Source organism: Sapajus apella, unplaced genomic scaffold, assembly GCF_009761245.1.
Source record: "Sapajus apella isolate SASKATOON/1434 unplaced genomic scaffold, GSC_monkey_1.0 scaffold32, whole genome shotgun sequence".
Taxonomy (NCBI): Eukaryota; Metazoa; Chordata; class Mammalia; order Primates; family Cebidae; genus Sapajus; species Sapajus apella.
Window position 1 is genome coordinate 23,438,515 of NW_022436972.1, and position 23,649 is coordinate 23,462,163.

General features: G+C 39.1%; 1 long non-coding RNA gene across 1 annotated transcript in view; it reads right to left on the reverse strand.

The window, feature by feature from the left end:
* The window catches only part of LOC116562487, a 44,355-nt gene extending 28,168 nt beyond the window's left edge, over nt 1-16,187 (reverse strand). Inside the window, exons 1-2 of the long non-coding RNA XR_004273970.1 lie at nt 14,883-16,187; nt 11,105-11,256 (exon numbers count right to left, since the gene is read on the reverse strand). This is a non-coding gene — a long non-coding RNA (uncharacterized LOC116562487). The remainder of the gene's footprint in view (nt 1-11,104; nt 11,257-14,882) is intronic.
* Between the last annotated feature and the right edge of the window lie 7,462 nt (nt 16,188-23,649).

Consider the following 23,649-nt stretch of genomic DNA (forward strand, 5'->3'; position numbering starts at 1 on the left):
AGTGCAATGGCGCGATCTCGGCTCACCGCAACCTCCGCCTCCTGGGTTCAGGCAATTCTCCTGCCTCAGCCTCCCGAGTAGCCGGGACTACAAGCACGCGCCACCATGCCCAGCTAATTTTTTGTAATTTTAGTAGAGATGGGGTTTCACCGTGTTGACCAGGATGGTCTCAATCTCTTGACCTCGTGATCCACCCGCCTCCGCCTCCCAAAGTGCTGGGATTACAGGCGTGAGCCACCGCGCCCGGCCTACTCTGTTACTTTTAAGTGGGGTGTTTAGACCATTTACCATTTACATTCAAGGTTCATACTGATATGTGAGATTATGAACCTATTATGAAGTTGTTAGCTGGTTGCTTTTGTAGTTTCTACTGTGTGGTTGTTTTACATGCTCTGTGGACTATGTACTCAAGTGTGTTTTGTGGAAGCAAGTGTATTAGTCCATTCTCACACTGCTATAAAGATATTACTCAAGACTGGGTAATTTATATAGAAAAGAGGTTTAATTGACTCACAGTTCTGTACAGCTGGGGAGACTCAGGAAACTTACAATCATGACAGAAGAGGCATGTCTTACATGGCAGCAGGAGAGAGAGAGGAGTAAGTGAAGGGAGAAGAGCCCCCTATAAAACCATCAGACCTTATGAGAACTCACTCACTATAATGAGAACAGCATGAAGGAAACCATCCCCAACATTCAGTCACCTCCCATAAAGTCTCTCCGTTGAAATGTGGGGATTACAATTCATGATGAGATTTGGGTGGGGACATAAAGCTAACCATATCATTTCATCCCTGGCCCCTCTCAAATATTATGTCCTGACATTTCAAAACCAATTGTGCCTTCCCAGCAGTCCCCCAAAGTCTTAACACATTTCAACATTAATTCAAAAGTCCAAGTCCAAAGTCTCATCTGAAACAAGGGAAGTCCCTGCTGCTTATGTTTAACCAACCTTGCATCCCAGAAATGAAGCCTACTTGATCATGATGAATTCCTTCTTGATGTGCTGCTGGATTCAGTTTGCTAATCTTTTGTTGAGAGTTTCTGTGTCTATGTTCATCAGGAGTGTTGGCCTGTAGTTTCCTATTTTTATTGTGTCTTTGCCAGATTTTGGTGTCAGGGTGATGCTGGCTTTATTGAATGAGTTAAGGAGAAGTCTTTCTTTCTCATTTTTTTGGAAAGTTTCAGTACAATTGGTACTAGCTCTTCTACATACATCTTGTGGAATTTGACTGTGAATAAATTTGTTCCAAAGTATGGATAAAGGAAGCCTGTAAAATCATAAGGAAGTTAGTTCCTTGTAATATACAATGGGGGTACAGGCATTGGATAAATGCTCCCATTCCAAATGGGAGAAATTGACCAAAACAAAGGGGCTCCAGGCCCCTTGCAAGTCTGAAATCAAACAGGGAAGTCATTAAATCTTAAAGCTCCAAAATGATCTCCTTCAACTCCATATCTTACATCCAGATCATGCTGATGTAACAGGTGGGCTCCCCTGATCTTGGGCAGCTCTGCCTTTGTAGCTTTGCTGGATTCATCCTTCCATCCCAGCCTTAATTCTTGTCTTTTGTTCACCTACAGGACCAACACCATTTGGAAGCTGCCAAGGATTGGGACTTGCACCTTCTGAAAGCAATGGCCTGAGCTGTACCTTGGTCCCTTTTTGCCATGCTTGGACTGGCTGGGACACAGGGCACCAAGTCCCAAGGATGCACACAGCAGAACGGCCCTGGACCCAGCTCATGAAACCATTTTTTCCTCCTAGGCCTCTGGCCCTGTGATGGGAGAGGCTGCCATGAAGATCTCTGACATGTCCTGGAGACATTTCCCCATTGTCTTTGTGATTAACATTTGGCTCCTCATTATTCATGTAAATTTATGCAGCTGGCTTGAATTTTCCCCAGAAAATGGATTTTCATTTTCTATCACATTATCAGGCTGCAAATTTTTCAAACTTTTATGCTCTGCTTCTCTTTTAAACATAAGTTCTAATTTCAAACCATCTCTTTGTGAATGCATAAAACTGAATGATTCCAGAAGAATCCAGGCCACATCTTGAATGCCTTGCTGCTTAGAAATTTCTTCCACCAGATACCTTAAATCATCTCTCTCAAGTTCAAAGTTCCACAGATCTCTAGGGCAAGGCCAAAATGCCACCAGTCTCTTTACTAAAGTATAGCAAGAGTGAGCTTTGCTTCAGTTCCCAAGAAGTTTCTGATCTCTATCTGAGACCACTTCATCCTGAACTTCATTGTCCGTATCATTATCAGCATTTTAGTCAATTCAACAAGTCTCTGGGAAGTTCCAAACTTTCCCACATCTTCTTGTCTTCTTCTGAGCTCTCCAAACTATTTGGATTTCTCGGTATTCCATTTCTCAGTTTCAAAGTCACTTCCACATTTTTAGGTATCTTTATAGCAGTAACCTACTCTACCAGTAACAACTAACTGTATTCATCCATTCTCAAATTGCTATAAAGATATTACCCAAGACTTGGTAATTTATAAAGAAAAGAGGTTTAATTGACTCACAGTTCCAGATGGCTGGGGAGGCCTCAGAAAACTTACAACAATGGCAGAAAAGAAAGAGGCACATCTTACATGGGAGCAGACAAGAGAGAGGGGTGAGTGAACAGGGAAGAGTACCTTATAAAACCATCAGATCTTCTGAGAACTCACTCACTATCACAGAAACAGCATGGGGGAAACCACTCCCATGATCCAATCACCTCTCACCAGGTCTCTCCCTTGACATGTAGGGATTACAATTCGAGATGAGATTTGGGTGGAGACAGAAAGCCAAACCATATCAGCATGTACCATTCTTTCATTTCTATGTTTAGAACTCTCTTAGGGTGTCTTGCGATCAATTAGTTGTAAACACCACTGTACTTGGACCAGCCAATAAGGATCTCTTGTAAGACTGAGATCTAAGACTAAGACTGGTCTAGTGGTAACAAATGCCCTTAGTGCTTGCTTGTCTGCAGAAGATTTTATTTCCCCTTTGCTTATGAAGCTTAGTTTGGCAGGGTATGAAAATCCTGGATGGATTTTCTTTCCTTTAAAAATGTTCAAAATAGGTTTTTAATCTCTCCTGGCTTGTAAGGTTTCTGCAGAAAAGGCTGCTGTTAGACTGATGGGATTCCCTTTGTATGAAATCTGACCTTTTTCTCTAGCCATCTTTATAATTTTTTCTTTATTGGACAGTCTGGTGACTATATGCCTTGGTGATATTCATTTTGTATATCTCACAGGTGTTCTCTGAATTTTTCATATTTGTATGTCTACCTTTCTAGTGAGATTAAGAAAATTTTATCAAATAATTCCCTCAAATATGTTTTCCAGGTTGTTTACTTTTTCTCCTTGTCTCTCAGGAATACCAATAATTCATAGATTTAGTTGCTTTACATAATCCCATATTTCTTGAAGACTTTGTCCATTTCCTTAAATTCTTTTCTTTATTTTTGTCCAACTGGATTAATTCAAAAGACCAGTCTTTAAGCTCAACATCAGAGTTTAAATATAAAAATAGCTCTGTCTGCATAGCTTGCTGTTCCTCAAACCCTTAATGCTTAAAAAAAGTTTGTATTTCCATTTAGTTATTTGCTATCAACCTATCCTCAGACATTCTGACTTTCCACCCACTTCTAAGTGTGACATTGGAGTTACATCATTATCTTTGTTTTCTGAATCCCCACATATGAACTCCAATCTCTCAGTTATTAGTTCTTTGAGTACTTGACCTGATCTAACTACATTTGGCATTTCTGTCATGCTATTTATTCTTTCTGTGACCCATTTCACACAAACATCCACCAAAGCTAAGCACTTTCCAATTTGCATTTGATTAGACACAACAGAGCCACATCAGAACCTGTCATCATAATCTACTCCTGCCTTAGGCTTAATGAGCAGTGCCCATGTTACCGAACTCCACCGTCTAGAGTACTTAGAAGTCTCCAGAGGGAGGTTCTCTGGGTCTGCTCAATCTCTGCTCTTTCCTACAGGGGTGCTCCCAGGGCAAATTGTGAAAATAGACTAAGTCCACCCTGGGCCCATTTAGGAAACTCCTGGCTGCTTAAGTCTTTTACTGCTTCTCTAGATAGCTCCAGATTTTACAGTTCCTCTTTCTTAAAATTCACCATGCCCATATTCTAGTCCTGCATGGTCTTTACTAAACTAATTCATGCTGATATGTGAATGACAGGGGATATGTTATCCTACTCAGGGAAGACAACTGCACTCCAACAAAAGCTTTCTGGAGATAATGTTGTAACCCAAAGGGAAGTCTCTAAAAAAGCACTATTCCAACTCTAAGAAGTCTGCTAAAGGATAGGCATTTGTGGCAAATAAAGCTTAAAGTACTTCTGAAATTATAGTACGTAACCAGATCTTTATTCTGCCTGGACCTAGCACCACTCCTCATGGAATATACATCCTTGTAAGAAGTATTCACCAGATGCAAAGTGGTGGGAAATGGAGAAGTGTTAATCTTATGCACATTAGCTTGAAGGGGAAGACAATCATTAAGTATCCAATTTATTTTGCTGCTTTTTTCTGGGAGGCAAGAAAAGGAATTAGCATTTATTGAAACTTAACTGTGGGCTAGTTATTATGCTGGAAACTTGATATTCCCCATCTCATTAGTACTAAGAATATCTGTCATTCTTAAGTGTTTTCTTTGTGCCATATTCCAGACTGAGAGCTTTAAATATATTACTTATTTGAATCCTACTAACAGGATTATTATTATCTTTCATTTTACCAGGCAGAAACAAGGCTAGAGAAGTCAACTTACCCAGTACCATACAACAAATGAGTGGCAGAGTAGGAGTCAAAACTTTCATCTCATTCCAAAATCTGTGTCCTTAACACAATCCACTAAGACAGCTATAATAATCCCATTCTCCAACTGAGGAAACTGAGACTCAAAAAAGTTAAGTAATTTGCTCTTTGTCACAGAGCAATTGGTGATGAACTGCGAAATTCAGGTCTACCTTAGTATAAAGCCCTCATGTTCATACTTGCTGACCCTTGGCAGGAATTGAAGAGATGCCCTCATCTCAAAGACCTTTATTTAAGGGTCATTCCAGGATAAATAATGTGGGTGAATATCAGAAAATATGTAAAAAAAGCACAAGGACCATGCCTCAAGATAAAAATTGTCCTAAATGTCTAGGGTTTAATCTCTGTCATTAATACTATGCTGGCCTTCAAACTTCTTTCTTTAAATTTCATCATCACAACGCTTCAGTGTATGATGAGGAAGGGCTTGGTTATTAAGAGAAGGCTCCAGTTGTATTTTATATATATATATATATATATATATATATATATACACATATATATATATATATGTGTGTGTGTGTATATATATATATATATATGTACATATATTGCTTATTCCCATGAAAGAAAGAACGTTAGGAGTGCAGAGGGTGGAAAATAGGGTATAGACAATGTTGAAATGAGGTGCTAAGCAATGTCTAAAGGTGTTAAAATGAAGTTATTCTGGAAGAAGAGATTGGTTGGGGTGGAAGGGATGTGGACAGTTATAAAAAGAACTATGCCTCAGAGGGAGTGGGCAAAGACAGACAGAAAGAGATCAGAGAAATAAATAGGTTTCAAGCCATTCTGTGTCAGGGAAAAAAAACAACAACAAGGGCTTTACATCTTTACATCTTTCCCCAGAGCTATCCTTGGGTGATTTCTGGCTCATGGACTCTCCCTGAGAACTGCCAGCTGGCCTTAGCCTGAACTTCTTTGAGGTTGATTTTATGACTTCACTTCCTGGTTATAACCTATGCTGAGAGCACAGAGGATTTGGCAGACCCACTATGAATTCAGTGCAGACATTTAAGTAGATAACTTCATAAAGTATGTTGACCGGGGGAAAGAGCATTGATTTGGGAACTAGCAGACTAGATTTTAATCTTATCTCTCACATAAGCAATACCTTAAGAGTATTCTAACTGCTCAGTGCCTCAGTTTCCCTAACGTTGGAGGAATAAGTGCAATAATACACATGAAACCATATAGGACAATGCCTGGCACCTGGCAGATATCCTTTCACCTTGCATAGGTCTTTTTAATATAAGAAGATATAAATCCTTCCTACCTTGAACTAAAGTTTTTTCCTTCCTCCCATAAGTTTTAGGTGAAGAGTATAGTCCTCTTTAGAATCCATATCAAACTGTTTTTAGTATTTTTATGATACCAAATTTTAAACCTTTAGTCATAGGTGTGATTTTTTTGGAAACATCTAAAAATCATTTAGCCCCAAACCTGGTAAATAAACTAGATAATTTTTTTTCATTAACAAGGAAAGAAGGGAGAGAAGAAAGGAGGAAGACAGAAAAATTCCCTAAGTACTGATTTTCTTCGGTGACTTAAACTGATAAAATGTTAGTCCAAAAAGAAGTTTCTATGAACGGCAGCAATTTGGAATAAGAATCCACTTTAAAGTGAACAAGAGGGTAACATTCATTTGGATATGAATGTCTTTTTGAACCTGACAAAAATAAAATGGCATACAATCACACCTTGTAAGCCTCTGAAAACAGGACAGAGGGAGGAGATCAGATGATGCAAAATCTCTCATTCATCCTTTCTCAGACTCTAGGGGCTTGGCTATATCCTCCTTGCTGACTGTGTGTATACAGTACCTCTACAAGGAAGAATAGACGGTAACATATTTACTCCTGATTGTTTTCTCTGGTTTTACAAGCTTTCCTATGTAAAATAGAATAGAAATACCAGTCTAAAAATTGAAATTAAAAGAAGCAGAATCTAATACTGATTGTATATGTGACCTGGGATGTTACATGTCCTCTCTGAGCCTCAGTTTCATCCTCTGTTCATCTGTAAAATGGCAGGATTCCTTTTAGGTCTGATTGGATTAATACAGTATTTTGTTCTTGCCACATTCCATTCTTCTCGGGAAAGCAACATGATTCTCATCTATAGATTCAGAGGTGGATTTACCAGGGAGTCATAAAGTGTAAGATCAGGGCCGCTCATCTGCACAAACTATTCCCGGGTTCTGGAGGAGATGATGTGTTCATGGAGTCATAAATTTTTGTAAAATTTGCCAAAGTAGATACTTCTGTGTGTTTTTAAAATTCTCTCCTTCTTTCTCTCTTTTATTATTATTCTTATTATTTTGAGGCAGGATCTCGCACTCTCTCACCCAGGTTGAAGTGCAGTGACCTGCTCATAGCTCACTGCAGCCTTTAAATTTTGGGCTCAAGCCATCCTTCTGCCTCAGTCTGTCAAGTAGTTGGGACTACAGGTGTGCTCTACCATACCTGGTTATTTATTTATTTATTTATCTTTGTAAAGTAAGGTCTTTCTATATTGCCCAAGCTGGTCTCAAACTTTTGGCCTCAAGGGATCCTCCCTCCTCGGCTTCCTAAAATTCTGGGATTATAGGCATGACCCACCATGCCTTGCCTGTATTCTTTTTCTTAAAAAGGGTTTCTGGCACTGCTTAAGGCTCAAGCTCCACAAAACCAGATCTGCCCATATATAGAAGACATATTTCTTCTAAATCCAGCGTAAAATTTAGAGTTCATGGAAAGTAGACAAAATCATCAAGTGATCAAATAAGAAAAGTCCAGAAGCTAGCTTTAAAAGCAAACACTTTCAAGTTCCTCTACCTCTCATCTCCTCTTTGGCGTATTCTGTTCTTTTGTTTTGTTTTGTTTTGTTTTGTTTTGAGACAGAGTCTTGCTCTGTCACCCAGGCTGGAGTACAGTGGTGCAATCTTGGCTTACTGCAATCTTCCTTCCCAGGTTCAAGCAATTCTCCTGCCTCAACCTCCCAAGAAGCTGGGATTACAGGCAAGTGCCACCACGCCTGACTAATTTATTTTTGTATTTTTAGCAGAGATAGGGTTTCACCATGTTGGCCAGGCTGGTCTTGAACTCCTGACCTCAGATGATCCACCCGCCTTGGCTTCCCAAAGTGCTAGGATTACAAGCGTGAACCACTGTGTCTGCCCTGTTTTGTTTTTTTAAGAACAAGAAGTGGGGAATTTAAATGGCAAAATGGCTGACCCAAATTCATAACCTAGATTGAAGTCATAAAATGCACTTCTGATAATAGTTCTCTGCTCTAGTACCAGGGAAAAAAAACAAAAACAAAAACAAAAATAAAAAAACAAAACCCTGAAAGCATGTGGTGATCTACTTCACTAACAAAAAATCACAAACCGTAGAGCACAACCAGTGAAACTGGATATACAGCCATTTGCCATTCCTTGAAGGCCAGTTGTCACATTCATCTCATGTTTTTCTACATCATAGAAAATAGAGTAGCCAGTAGCTGTTTTTCAGGCACAGCAGAGATTATTTTTACTCTCAATTACAGTGACCAAAATAGTAAGAAGTGCACTGGGAGGAAAGACTGGGCTGGCATTTATTAAATTAGTTTTCAAGACAGAGTCAGTCTTCATAAAAATGAGTTGGGGGTGTGTGTGTTTAGGGTTCCTCCCAGTTGCTGCATGCTCCTGTGGCTTGCCTTCCTCACAGCCACCTGTGGCTTGCCATCTGCACAGTCGCTGCCTCTGGCTTGCCTTTAGGGTGTAACCAGTCGTATGTGTTCTCCTGCTGCAGCCCCCCAGGCCATCTCCAGGTTCTTGGAGCTTCAATCAAGTTCCCTGGACTGTTTGGGTACCCATACCGGACCAAGCTGCATGGAGTCTCAGCTCCTCACATATGGGGGCATCAACCCTGGGGTATTCTAGTCATCACAAGATTACTAAACACAAATCTGACTTCAGCTGCAGGGAAGCCAAGATAACTGTAGCTGGGGGGTAAACCACACACACACACACACACACACACACACACACACACATTTATTCAAGTTGTTGGGAATGTAAGTTACGCCGTGATGTTTCACAAGCCACTTATGCAATGGTCAGTCTACTTCCTGAAATTGATTCCGCTGGTGGTGCCAGTAGGAAAAATATATCAAGAAAATTTTTTAAATCAACAACAATTACGCAAGTATTAAACTCTACATTCCTTTGTCCATGAAATTCTTTCTTCCTCTATCTTGTTCACCACTGTGCTTCTAGTTCCTTTCTCTGCCTCTATCCACCAATATTGTCTTCTGGAGACATAAGCTGTCAAACTCACTTAACATTCATTCATAAAAATACTTATTGAGTGCCTACCTTGTGCCAGCACTGTGTTTTGCTCTGGGGAAATGAAAATTAAGAAGAAATGGTTCCTGCTCCCATTGACTATACAGTCCAGTGGGAACAATGGAGAAGTAACAGAGGGCATAGTGCATTGTAGTTAAGTATTGAGATCAGGCTCACTCATAGGATGTCTACACCTGAATCTATTCAAATGCTTTCAGGAGATGCCTGGAAGCGATGTTCAGTAGACTCTCACGCACACTCCCTAGATGTGACCAAAGAAGCTCTGCAGTCATCCAAATGTTTCATTTGGAGAAAACGTTCTAATGATTTTTAACACATATGAATATCTAGTGCTTTAGTTTTCTATTGCTGCCTCAGTAAGTTACCACAAACCTGGCAGCTTAAGACAACCCTCGTTTATTATTTCACAGTTTTATAAGTCAGATGTCCAACAAACTTGGCTGGGATTCTGCTTATGATCTCACAAGGCCAAACTCAGGGTGTCAGGGCTTTTCATGGGAGGTTCTAAGGGAGAATCTACTTTCTGGCTCATGCATGTTGACAACAGAATTCATTTCCTCCTCATGGTTCCCATGTTCCCATTCTGTCTTGAAGTCAGCAATGGTGGATTTAGCACTTCTCATACTTCAAAGCCCTCTGACTTCCCCTGTACCTTCCTTTTATGATTTCAAGGGCTCATATGATTATATCTGCCCACCTGGATAATCAGGATAATTTCCCTACTTTAACGCTTTTCAGGAATAATTCATTGATATATAATATCTCACAAGACTCTTTCTCTTCCTTAGGAAACATGTCATTTCCCTCCATGTTTTGTCTGTAGAATTTTTGTTCCAATCCTAAATAGGAAGTTGGCAGTTAACCCTAACACAATGAACAAACAAAAATCTGTGGAAGTTCAGTCATGAGAAAGAAATCTGTGAGAGAGAGATTCACAGGTTCTAAATGCTATACTTCACACCTGTTAGAATATCTGTTATTTAAAAAGAAAGAAAAAAGAATAACAAGTCTTGGTGAGGATGTGAAGAAACTGGAATCAGTGTTGGTAGGACTGTATAATGGTACAATTGCCACGGAAAATGTATGGTAATTCCTCAAAAATTAAAAATAGAACTACTATATGATCCAGCAATCCCATTCTGGGTATATATCCAAAAGAATTGAAAGTAGGGTCTCAACATGTTCATAGCAGCATTATCCCCACACTAGCCAAAAGGTAGAAGCAACTCAAGTGTTCATCAAGAGATGACTGGATAAACACAATGTTATACATACATGCAATGGAATATAATTCAGCCTTAAAAAGGAAGGAAGTCTGGTCACATGCTACAACATGGATGAACCTTGAAGACATGCTAAATGAAATCATCCCGTCACGAAAAGACAAATACTGTGTGATTCCACTCATATCAGGTACCTAGAGTTGTCAAATTCATAGAAAAAGCAAGTAGAATGGTGGTTATCAAGGGCCTGGGGAGAAGAGGAAAAATGGAGTTGTGATTTAAAGGGTATAGAGTTTCAGTTCTGCACGATGAAAAAACCCTGGAGATCTGTTTCACCACAATATGAATATACTTAACACTACTGAACTGTATAGTATAAATGCCTAAGTGGAAAATTTTATATAAGTATTATTACTATATTTAAAAACAGAATATACCAACACCAAGAGTGAACCCTAGTTTAAACTATGGTCTTTGGATGATAATGATTTCTCAGTTTAGGTTAATTGATTGTAACAAATGTACCACTCTGGTACAGGATGTTGCTAGTTAGGGAGTCTGTGCTTGTGTAGGGGCAGAAGATGTGGGAACTCTCTACACTTTCCGATCAATTTTGCTGTGAATCTAAAACTTTTCTAAGGAATAAATCTAGTTAAAAATAGTTCTAAATTTTAGACTATGCAAACATTGTAAACATCCAATAATACCTTCAGAAAAACTTGCTTATGCCATGGTTGAGGACGTCAGTGGATGGCCTCAAAGACATCATCAGTGTGTCGTAACACAAGCCATAACCTATGGTCAGTTCCTGCTCCTTTGGGAGTCACTCCTTTGGAACAGGCAGAACCCCTTTCTTCATCTACAACAGAAGAGGACACATTAAGTGACCACTAAGACTGATTTGACCAGCACATAACTTTATGAGGCTATGATTGTAGGTTCCATATGTGATTTTCATTGAGACTGTAAAATAGATGACTTAATTTGGGATTTGTGATTGTAATTCATGATTATGTAATACTTCCCAGATTCCCCATTTAGAAATATAACAACAATGACTGTGTCCATGAATTCACACCCAACTATGATTGGAATTTTCATATGCAGGACCTAAAACCAATTAAGCTATCCTTCCTTAAAAAAATGTACAGCCATAAAACAAATCTCAACAGATTTTAAAAGACTAATATCATATGAAGTATCTTTTTCTAAACATGATAAAAAATAAACTAGAAATCAATAGCAGAAGGCAAGTTGGAAATACATAAATATGTGGAAATTAAAAAACACCATCTTAAAAAACCAGTGGGTCAAAGAAGAGGTCATAAGGGAAATTAAAAAACATCTTGAGTCAAATAAAAATAATGCTCATGAGATGTTGGAAAAACAGTGCTAGCTATTAATCTGGGAATATACGAATAGACCAATAGAACAGAATAGAGAATGCAGATACAGACCTTGATGTACAGAAACTTGATATTTAGCAGAGGGGGAGAGGGCATTAGAAATCAGTAGGAGAAAAAAATTAATTATTCAATAAGTGATTCTAGAACAATATAGATCTCAATTATTAGAGCTTAACATTGTAAGGGTAAATATCAAGGTTCCTACTTGTTCTCCCTGTTCAGAGTCATTAAGGCTTTGCACAAACTTTTTCTCTTCCATTGAATTTTAGGTTTAAGCTCATTCACTGCTGTAAAGATTTCTGTTGCAATTTTTACTAAAATTCCATATAATGTCAAGATTATTCTCACAAAATAATGACATCTTTAAAATATTGAGTCTTTCCCCCATAACATATCTCTCCACTTCTTCAAATGTTGACATCCACAATAATATTTATGGTTTAGTTCACAAGTCTATAAACTCATAGAAGTCTTGTGTATCAGTAATATTTGTTGGCATTTTGCAGGTTTATTTAGTATTATAAGTAAGATCTTTTTACTATGCTTTCAATTTTGTTATAAATGTTTTCCAGCATATACAAAAATAGAGAGAATGGTTTGATAACCCCCCATCAGCCCATTCCCCAGATTCACCAACTACCAACATTTCATCATATTTGCATTAGCTCTTTGGTCCTTGCTTTTTTAATATTCATTTTTCAGTGAGATATAACTTACCTACAATAAAATACACAGATTTTAAGAGCAAGATATAGGACATTTCTATCCCCCAGGAGGTTTCTTCCTGCCCCTTTGATAAATCCTACCCCCACACCAGCACTGCCAACATCCCATAGGCAGCCACTGTTTTATTTCTGTCTTAAATGTAATAATAGAGTCGTTTGCAGTTTGTTTCTTTTACTCAAAATAATGACTTAGAAGTATATTCATGTTGCTCCATGTAGCTCCCCCCTTTTACTGCTGCGTATTATTTTAATGCTTAAATATGCCACAATCTGTTTATCTATTCTACCTGTTGAGGGACATTTAAGTTGTTTCAAGTTTGGGTTATTATAAATAGAGCCACAATTAACATTCTAATAAAAGTCTTTTCATGGACATATGTGTTCATTTCTCTTGTGGAAATATCTATAAGTCATGGGGTAGGTATATGCTTAACTTTATAATAAAGTTCAGAGGAAACTGCAAAACAGTTTTTTAAATTACCTATCTAATTTTACTTTCTCAGCAGCAATGTATGAGAGTCACAGTTGCTCCACATCCTTGCTTATGTTTATTATTGTATATCTTTTTAATTTTAGCTAACTTACTTAGTATAAAGTGATATTTTCTTGTGATTTTTATTATATTTCCCTAATGTCTAATAATTTGGGCAGCCTTACATGAACTTACTGGCCTTTCATAACTCATTTGTTTTTGTGTCATTAATCATTTTATTTTTGAGTGGTTTATATAGTTCAGATCTAAGTATTTTGTCAGATACAGGTATCGCAGATATTTTCCATCAGCCTATGGTTTTATTGATTCATTTCTTGTATATCTTTTAATGAGTAGACTTTTTTTTTTGCTTTTTTATTGAAGTGTAATTGACATACAAGAAACTGCACATGTTGAAAGGGTTCGATTTGATGAATTTTGACATAGGTATACACCTTTGAAACATCAAAATAATCAAAATAATGAACATAGCTACCGCTCCCAAAATTTCCTGGTGCCCTGTCATAATGCATACTTCCCTCCACCCCTATCCTCACACAACCACTTATCTGTCACTATATATTAGTTTGTATTTCTTAAAATGTTATATATAATAAATGGAATCCTTTGGTTTGTATTCTTTATTATATCTAGCTTCTGACACTCAGCATAACAATTTTGAGATGGATCCTTACAATTGTGTTTATCAACAGTTTGCCCCTTTTCATTGCTGAGGATTTCATTGTACGGATACATCATAATTACTGTATTTTTACCAGTTGATGGCTATTTGCATTTGGGGGGCGTTGGATATTACACAAACAGCTGCTATGAACATTCATGCACAAGTCTTTGTGTGGACATGTTTTCATATCCCTTGGGTAAATACTTAGGAGTAAAATGGCTGAGTTGTATGATAAGTATACATTTAGTCTTTTAAGAAACTGTCAAACTGTTCTCAAAGGGTTTTATCGCATAAATTGTTAGCAGGGGGCTATGCTCTTTCTGAAGGCTGTCGAGAAGAATCCTCCCTTGCCTCCTTCCTAGCTTCTCATGGTTGTGGGCAATTTTTGGTGTTTGCTGACTTGCAGCTGCATCACTTTAACCTCTGCCTCTGATTTAATATGGACTTCTTCCCTGTGTTTCCTTTGTATTTCTGTATCCAAATATTCCTCTTCTTCCACTCACAGAATTAGGGCTTATCCTAATCCAGTATGATTTGATTACATCTTCAAAGATCCCATGTGAAAAAATAGATTCACAGGTACCAGGAGTTAAGACCCCAACATGTCTTTTGCAGAACATGATTCAACCCACAATAATGTGAATTTATCTTTACTAGTCCTACTTGTAATTTTGAGTTCATAAGTGCACATTTGCTGTAAGAATTCATGTCTTTCTTTAATTCAGGAAAAATGTCAAATACCTCTTAAATATCTAGCATTTTATTTAGTCTCTTTCTTTGGAACTCCTCTTAAAAATATGGAAAATTATAAATCTACTTGCTGTGTCTTTTAATTCCTTTTTCATATTTTTGAATCTCTTTATGTTTTTGTTCTGTTTTCTGGGTTAATTATTCTATATTATCTTCCAAAGTTCTAATGCTCTTTTTAACTGTGTTCAAACTATAATTCATTATACCTATTGAGGATTTTTGCTTTTGTTTTTGTTTCTTGATTTCAGTGACTGTATATTTTAGGTTAAATGTATCTTTTGAATTGTCTTCTCTTATATTTTAGCTGTCATTACTATGTGTTAGGAGCAGATAAAAGTGTGTCAAAGTAACAATTTATGCAATCATCTAGATCAAAAGTCTTCTATTCACTCTTAGACTCCCTCCCAACAGGTTCCTAACTCTAAGAATTTGGCACTGATTACCAACCATTCTATTTTGAAATGCTCTTCTCCATTGGTTTCAAGATAAAGCTCTGTCCTTCTCCTGTCTTCCTTCTTAGATTCCTTCTGGGTTAATCTTGCCCTTGTTTCCCCTTCAGATGCTGACTGATCTCATACAATTCTCTTCTTCTGTAAGTAAGAAAAAGTTATTAAAGATTTTTGAAAAGAAGCATAGAATACTTCAGACATCTCTGTGAAAAGGATTTTTAAAACCCTATACTGAAGAAACTCTTTGTTACATTCAGCTATAGATATAAATTCAGATTATCCACAGGAAAATTGCTCTACCCAGAACTCTAATCATTCTTCACTGCAGAATCAGCGTGGACAAATTGTCTTGTAGACTCTTTCTCTGTAGTGACTGTAACTCATCTTAGATATCTGACAGGATTAATGCAAGTACCGTTAGGTTGGCAACTGGCAAAATTCAAACATGGAGCTACTCTGAAATGCAGATGGTTCTTCTTGGCAATTAATCTTTTTCAAAGCAAAATGGGTGCCTTGGTTTGGAGGTTGTCTGTTACCCAATAGCAGTACCAAATGACAGCCACATTCTTATCTCCCTTGGAAAAGTTGGGGGAGGGGATTCCTTATTTGCTACCCTTCCAAGTCATAAAAGTAAAGTTAATTTCAATAGTCCAAAAGAGAAAAGACAAGACCAAGATGCATCCTGTTTTCTCGGAATAATACTTACAGTCCTAATAATAATAATAATAATAATAATAGCTAACATGGACAACATTGTTACATAGTCAGGCATTTTTCCAAGTACTTTATGTATATTAACTAACAATCCTCATAACTTCTCTATAAAGTAAGTACTATTTGTACCCCTATTTGCACCTGGAAAAACTCAGGAACAGAGAGATTAAATAAGTTGATCACAGGTGCAATACATCTTATAGATCCCCAACTCTGGGCTTCTTTTCTCTTCTTCAAGAAATACCTTCACCTTCTCTAATCAACCAGAGATAAAGTGAACAGATAAAATGCAGGATGTCCAATTAAACATGAAGCTCTGATAAATAGCAAATAAGTTTTTAGTATAAATATGTCTCATATCATATTTGGGACATAGTTACACTAAAATATAATGTCTTGCCTATCTAAAATTCAAATTAACTGGGTATTCTGTATTTTTATTTGCTAAATCTGCCAACCCTGCCCAGGGACTTTGTGTTTTCCCTGTCTCATAGAAATTGCTTGTCAAGAAAATTCTAGGCTGGGCACAGTGGTTCAAACATGTAATCCCAGCAGCCTGGGAGGCTGACAGGGCCAGATCACTTGAGGTCAGGAGTTCGAGACCAGCCTGGCCAATGTGGTGAAACCCCGTCTCTACTAAAAATACAAAAATTAGTCAGGCATGGTGGCACATGCCTGTAATCCCAGCTACTTGGGAGGAGAACTGCTTGAACTGGGAGGCAGAGGTTGCAGTGAGATGGCACCAGCCTGGTCGATAGGGCCAGACTCTGTCTCAAAAAAAAGAAAGAAAAAGAAAAGAAAAAAAGATTATAACTGCCCATGTATTTTTTTGAAAATTGAAGTCAGACCGTCCACCTTCTCAGATATAGTCACAATTTAAACCTCATTTCAAGTTTTGAAAAGGGGCCTGATATAATTTTAGGCCTCAGTAAACAAGTGAGGGAGATTTTAGGGGAAGAACTGAAGCAAACTTATTTCCCTAGCTCAGAGAGTTCACTGGAGACCTTTTGGGACTAAGTCCTATCCAGAGCTATTCTGGATGGATGTTCAGGATAAGCACCAGAAGGAGCCTCACCCAGACTATCCTGCCAGGCCAAAAACATCTATTCCAGGGTCTCACAACTACATTTGGGGCTGGGTAATCCTCTGCTGCAGGAGCCTGTCCCATGGATTGTAGGATGTTCAGCAGCATCCCTGGCCTCTAACCACTAGATCCCTGTAACACCCACCCCTCTAGTTGCAAAAACTAAAAACATCTCCAGACACTGCCAAAGGTCCTCTGGAGGTGAAATCCTCCTTGGCTAAGAACCACTGATCTAGGGAAATCCCAAAGACAGGAGACTTCTAGAAGGTAAAACCAAGAAATCTTTGAATGAAACAGATACACTCCCATCCTACTTGAAACAAATCAGGTGAGCAGGTACTTGGCATTTTTATCATCTTGGCTGGTTGATGACAAAAGTTCTCTTGGCTGCATTTGTCTAATTTCCCTTCAGTGGGCCACTACAGAACACATGTTTTTCAAAGGATGGTCTCATTCATATAAATAGATAAGGAAAAAACTGCAGAGGCTGTCTTATCTAATTAACTTTTATACAAAAATGGTATAGTTCTAGAAAGCTCAATTTAAAATCATTGAGATGATGGACCCTCTTTAGAAATATAAAGCCATTTATTTAGGCCTAAAAAAAATTAGAGATGGAAAGCATTACAAAGTTTTAAAAGCTATCCTTTGAAACATAATTACTTTCTGTATACTTAGTTTATATATTAAATGTTTTAAAGTCATAGAATTTTTGTTTACAGCTGCAGAGTCCAAATAATGAAGTTTTGATGTAACAAGGTGGGGACTACAAATGTGTGAAATATTAGTATCAGTGTAGCCCAGAAACCAAGCCAATTTTTCTGTTTTATTTTTGTTTTTGAGACGAAGTCTTGCTCTGTCGCCCAGGCTGGAGTGCACTGGCACAATCTTGGCTCACTGCAACCTCCACCTCCTGCATTCCAGTGATTCTCTGGCCTCAGCCTCCCACCACCATGCCTGGCAAATATTTTTATTTTTAGTACAAATCACTTCAGCTGGAGATGGGGTTTCACCATGTCGCTCAGGCTGGTCTCGAACTTCTTGCCATGTCAGTTTTTATAGGCATGGTGCCCTTTGCCATGCTGGACTTAGAAAAAGTCAGCCTGGTTTAGACTGATCTAGAACCCATTAAATTCATCTTTCACTCTTGGTTTCAGTGATGGTAAAAAACCACACCACTGCATTACCTCTCTAGCTGAAGTGATACATCAAATCACACCTTTGCCTCCTCCTTTCCCTCCCACACACACCCACTCCAGATGCTGGTGTCATCTCCTTAGTATTTTTCCTAGATCAGGGATCAGAAATGATAGAGTTCTTTAATATTCTTCAGTCCATTTTCACTGCAGATATAGAAGGAAGCAAGTTAGATTTCTAGACAACTTGTTTTTTTTGTCAGCACCCCAGCACCCCAGCTGTTAGGACATATGTAGTTAGCCATGCAGCACTTGTAGTCACAGTACTTAACATTTTGGAATGCTTAAAACACATCAGGCTCTAGTCAGAGAACTCTACCTGTATCATCACATTGAATCTTCACAACAATCTTATGAAGTAATATGATTATCTCTAATTTGAGGTAACTGCAAACACAATTCATTCAAGGTCACATAGCTAGTAAGTGATGGAGCCATCCTTTCAACCCATATGCCTAACTTTGAGGTTCTCCCTGTGACCCACTGTGTCCTGGTGCACAGTGCTGTAAGTTCCACTGAAGAGCATGCAGTTTATCCACAGGGCATCAAGACATCATTGGTGGTCAGTTGTGTGTTTCAGAAAGATGATTCTCTCTGCAATATTTGATAAAAGACTGGAGGCAGAGAGGTCAATCCAGAAGCACTGTGGGTGACAAGGTGAGGTGGCCTGGACTAGGACAATGCCTGTGGGGAAGGAAAGAAGAAGATAAAGTCAAGGAGAATTGTGGAGGCAGATGCAACAGAATCTCAAGGTTGAGTGGCTGCTGGGGTAAGGATGAAGGGGATCATGGATGATGCCAAGATATCAACTTGCTGGTGCTATCATGCTATCATGATCCAGGGAACACAAAAAGCATGAGAGTGAGGGAGACAGAGGAAATGAATGTGGGATATGTTGGAATCCCCAGAACGATTTCCAACAGACAGGCTTCTGCTGCAAACGATACTTTTAGAAATCCCATTAAATGGTGTAACACTGATCTAAGCACTGGTGAACTAATGGGCAAGTAGCGTCTGCTGGCAGGTGAGGGTAAAGGTGTATGGGGCCCCATGACAACAAGCTGCCTGTCTGAAAAACAAAACAAACTGTGAGCCTAGTAGAGTGCTGACAGCCAATACCTGGGTAGAGATGAGCTGGAGGGAGAAATGAATGCCTCTGACTACGAACTGATCCTTCCCTTTCAATAGCCTCCAGATGACCTGTGTACCAAGCTCGGCAAAGACAGAAGTCTCTCAAGTAAATCTTGAAAAAAAGGGATAATGAAGCTCTTGTCCTATAAGGGGGTCAGAATGGTGGGAGGAATGAAGATGAAAATCACTTTTGACATGTGGATGTTTCATAGACATAAAGGGAATTTCCACAGAAATACCACATGGATTCTAAAGTGAACATTGAACTACTAGCCAATGCCCCCATCACCCGAGCTATCTAATGTGTAATTCCAGAGGGACCCAAGTTACCAGAGAACATCCATTAGATGCTAACTCCTTTGAGCAACAACTGCCTCCTATCAAATGAATCTTCAGACATCAGTGCAGGAAGGGAGGGAGAAGTTTTGAAGTTTTAGCATACAGAGAATATTAGTCGTCCAACATCTCTAAAATTTGTATAAATGATACCTAGAGCATATTAAAGCAAAGTTTACTGAATGATTATTAAGTACCATTAATATTAAGTACTCTGTGCTAAGTGCTGTCCATTCATTAGTCCGTTTAATTTTCACAACGAGGTAGATGGTGCTAATACCATTCCAAATAAGGAAACTGACACTTAGAGAGATCATCAGCTTACCAATACCATAGAGCTCATCAGAGGAAGAGTCAGGATTTGAACCCAGGTCTGTCTGACTTCAGAGGTCGAACTCATAAGCATAATACTGTTACCATGACTTTGAAGCTTATGAGAGAAATAACATGTTTCTCAGGCGGTCTGTCCATAGCCCCATTGTGAGGAGATCAGCATGGAGCAGACTTATGCAGTGCTGGTGAAGGGGTAGCTATTTCCTGCCACAGAACGAGCCTCATTTCCCTTCTCTAACCAGTCCAAGGAACTGCCAGGGAAAATTAGGCTCACTAAGTTGATCACACTCCTACAGCCTTCAATTTGAGAATAAAGAATGAAGATATTTCACAATGAATATAGCAAAGCACTCAGGCCCTGTCACTAGATTCTCTTTAAAAAGATTTATGCAAGAAAGAAATGTAGATCTTTTAAAGAAAGAATCTGAAAAGACTCTGAAAATGGAGGGCTCCTATAAAGCTAGTCTAGACATTTACTTCTCATCCATGGACTCTAAAATATATTGGAATGGAATCTGAATACACTTAATAGATTTCACTTAGACTTAAATTAAACTTATGGAACATACCTAGTTCAATTCCGCCTTGACAAAGCAAGTCATATTCTCCAGTGATGGATTGAGCATGTTTCTGGAAGTCAATGGAAACTGCTCAGAAGTGGGAGAGCTATGCCTTCCCACATGAGAGAAGGGTGTGGCAGGCAGCTTTGCACCTGTGGATAGAGGCTGGCCTGGCTCCGCTTGACATTCGCCTGGTAGCTCTGGGCTTCTTTCACACACCCACAATGGTATTTTCCCCTGTTGTCTTCAGAATAGCTAAGAACAGCAGAACCATGCCTTGATAGCCCCCAAATACAGATACCTCTCCATACATCTATATATCATGCAAAACTGCCAATGTGCTTTTAGGAGATTTCATCTTCCCCGCCTTTTTGACCTTAAAGATTTATTGGGTGGACGCAGTGGCTCATGCCTGTAATCCCAACATGTTGGAAGGCCGAGTGGAAGGATCGCTTGAGCCAGGAGTTCATATATATGAGGTAGATGGGCAAGGACAGAAGTCTCTCAAGTAAACCTGAGAAAAAGGGATAATGGGCAGCCTGGGCAACATGGTGAAACCCTGTCTCTACAAAAAATATTTTAAAATCAGCTAGCCATAGTAGCACACATCTGTAGTCACAGCTACTCAGGAAGCTGAGGTGGGAGGATCACTTGAGCCCTGGAAGTCAAGGCTGCAGTGAGCCAATTCCACTGCACTCCAGCCTGGTGACAGAGAAAGGCCTGTCTCAAAACACACAAACAAAAAACTTTCTTCATTTAATGGAATGATGGAACATATAGATGCTTGTATTCGTTTTCTATTGCTACTATAACAAATTATCATAAATGTGACAGCTCAAAAAAAATTACAATTTATTATTTTCCAGTTTTGGAGGTCAGAAGTCCAAAATGGATGGGCAAGACTGTGCTTCTTCTGGAGGCCCTGGGGAGAACCCATCTCCTACCCTCCTAGCCTGCAGAGGTTGCCTGCATCCTTGGCTCATGGACCCTTCTTCCATTTTCAAAGCCAGCAGCTTAGTGTCATCCAAACTCTCTCTGTTACCCTCCTGCTTCCCTCTTAAAAAGATTTTGTGATTATACTGGGCCCACCTGGATAATCCAGGATCATCACCCTATCTCAAGATCCCCAACCTAATCCCATCAGCAAAGTCAGTTTTATTACATAAGGGTTACATATTCTCAGGTTCCAAGGATTGGGACATGGACATCTTTGGAGGCCATTATTCAGCATTGCACAATGCTGGTTTTTAATGAACTTTCTTATTCGAATAAATTGGAAACCCTATGTTAGTCCCCAGCGATTTTGTTTTAAGCTTTACTATCCATGAATTGCAAAAGTCGAGCTACAATTGCTATGAACCTCCAGTCAGTTTAAAGTTGAACTTGAGCTTGGATAGGAAAAAGAACAGCAGAGTGTAGAGAACCTATCTTGTGACCACCCAAAAAAGGAGTACAAAAGATTATTGGGTTTTATTCATGCACTCAACAAGCATTTACTAATCAAAGCACAATTGGAGGTTTTTCTGAGATACTTTGTAAATACTGAGCACCATGAAGACGTAAAGAAAGATAAAAAATTATTCCCCAAAGGCTCACAGTACAGCTGCTCTTTCCTATCCATGGGTTCTACATCCACAGATTTAACGAACTCAGGATTAAAAATATTTTTAAAAGATAAAAAAATAAAAATACAATATAACAACTGTTTACATAGCATTTGTGTTGTATTAGGTATTAAAAGTAATCTAGAGATGATTTAAAGTATATGGGAGGACTGGGTAGGTTATATGCAAATACTACAACATTTTATATAAGGGACTTAAAAGCATCTAGAGATTTTGGTACCAAAGGGGGAGTCCTAGAACCAATACCCAGCAGATGCTGAGGGACGACTGTATAGTTGGAGCAACTGTAACTAGGAACCAGAGAACAACGTAAGGCAAAGTGATTTGTTTACATTTCATTTTGAATGCAGAGCCTCACTTTCTATTTTCCTTTATCCTGGCTGCAGCCAGGCAGAAGAACTAAATCACACCGAAACAGTGAGACATCCCCGCAAGCATTTTGGTGGTAGATATTCAAGAGCTGAACACCATCAGAATTAGAACACATACCTGAGGTTGGCCTCGGAACTGCAGTCACATTTTGGCTACCAGAACAGGGAGTCGAAAAAAAAAAAGAGATTTGTTGACCAAAGGTTTTCACAAATATGGGTTTAAAGGGTGATGAACTAATGCTTCCACGTGGCTTTCATTCAGGGAGGGCACAAAAATAGAATTTTTAAGAAAATGTTACAGCCAAATTAATATAAAAATGGCATTTTAAATTTCATGATATTTTAAAAATAATTAATCTATAATATAGTCTGAGAAGCCTACTTGGGTGTGAATTTATCCCCCAAGCTATTGTTGTACATGAAAGCTGCAGAAATAGCCACAAGTCCAAGTTCCCCTGACCAATGCCATCATTTCCAGGTGATGCCACCCCCAGGAGGGAAGGCTGTGGTTCACACACTGCAAAGGACCTCATCCTGGCTCAGAGCTGTGGCAGGATGGGCTCCACCAAGCTCATTCTGCAGGTGTCCCCTCCTGTGAAGCCTCAACAGCTCAACAGAGCGTGCCATGCCCCAGAACTTGGCATCTGCATGAGAAACAATCTTCCCACCACCACTTTGACTGTGTTAGTAAATGCTGTGAGCAAAATAAAGTGAATGATGTGACAATAGTAACAGCTAATGTTTACTTAGAATCTACTGCATATCAGGCAACATTCTAAGTGCTTAACATGTATTAGGTCACTGGGATGGTTAATATTAGGTGTCAGCTCGATTGGATTGAAGGATGCCTGGATGGCTGGTAAAGTATTATTTCCAGGTGTGTCTGTGAGGTGTTGCCAGAGGAGATTGACATATGAGTCGGTGGACTGGGAGAGGAAGACCACCCTCAATGTGGGTGGGCACCATCCAATCAGCTGCCAGTATGGCTAGAAGGTGAGATAAGCTGACTTGCTGGGACTTCTGACTTCTTTTTCCAGTGTTGGATGCTTCCTCTTCCTCCTCCTGCTCTTGGACATCACACTCCAAGCTATTCGGCCTTTGGGCTCTGGGGCTTGTACCAGTGGCTTGCGGGGGCCTCTCAGGCCTTTGGCCACACACTGAAGACTGCACTATTGGCGTCCATGGTTTTCAGGCTTTCGCACTTGGACTAAGCCACTACAGCTTCTCTCTTCCCCAGCTTGCAGATGGCCTACTGTGGGACTTCACCTTGTGATCGTGTAAGCCAATTCCCTCTAAGAAACTAGCTTTCATATATACTTACATCCTATTGGCTCTGTCCCTCTGGAGAACCCTGACTTATACAGTCATTTAATTTTCTGGAAATCTTATGAGGTAGGCAGTATTATCATTACCCT